Source organism: Triticum dicoccoides, chromosome 7A (genome assembly GCF_002162155.2).
Source record: "Triticum dicoccoides isolate Atlit2015 ecotype Zavitan chromosome 7A, WEW_v2.0, whole genome shotgun sequence".
In the NCBI taxonomy this organism is placed as follows: domain Eukaryota; kingdom Viridiplantae; phylum Streptophyta; class Magnoliopsida; order Poales; family Poaceae; genus Triticum; species Triticum dicoccoides.
In genome coordinates, this window is record NC_041392.1 from 249,614,773 (window position 1) to 249,615,703 (window position 931).

The following is a 931-nucleotide window of genomic DNA, read 5'->3' on the forward strand; positions in this document are numbered from 1 at the left end:
CGCCATCTTGGTGCTGAGGGGGTGGAAGCGCTCCGTGAGCCACATCGCCCGCAGCCGGGGGCGGGCGAGGCAGCGAGAGGGATGGCGTTGGAGAGCCCCCTACGGCGCTGACGAGCTCGGCGATGCGGTCCAACCAGTCCTCGTAGAGGTCGTTAACCGGGCGGTAGCGCGGGAGCTCGCGTGCCATGAGCAGCGCGGCCTGCGCGGCCTTGGGGGCCGGCAAGTGTGGGATGATGAGATGGCCGAAGTCAGCGACGGGGTGGCGGTGCGACCATCTCGTCGCACAGAGAGGTGAAGTGAAGAGGCTTGCTGCTCGTTTGCCATCGGGCCGATGGCGGCGGGTGATGGAGAACGGCGGGAAGGTCTGCCGACAGGGGCGGTCTGAGGAACACGGGTGGCGAGAGCGGCCCGGCGCTCAGCATGGGCCCCGCGAGCATCGGCCATGAACTTGGCGAAGCGCGGATCGATGAAGAGGAAAGCTTCGGCGCACCCCTACCTGGCGCGCCAAATGTCGAATTTCGGGTTTCAGCAAAACCCTTGAGGTTCGAACACTAGGGTGCGCACAAAGATTTCTCCCCCTCTCTAGCTCACGCACTCTACGATCTCACGGCCTAGCTCGACGAACCCAAGGAACACGAGACACAAGATTTATACTGGTTCGGGCCACCATTGTGGTGTAATACCCTACTCCAGTGTGGTGTGGTGGATTGCCTCTTGGGCTGAGGATGAACAGTTACAAGGGGAGAACAGCCTCGTGAGGTGAGGTGTTCTTGTGCTTGGTGTGCTTGTGTGGTTGAGGATCGGAATCAGATCAGATCTCCCTGATGAGATGAGTTCATCTCCTAATGACCTGATGCCGCCTATGGTGGTGGCTAGCCCTATTTATAGAGGCCCCGGTCCTCTTCCCAAATATTGCGCGGGAAGGGATCCC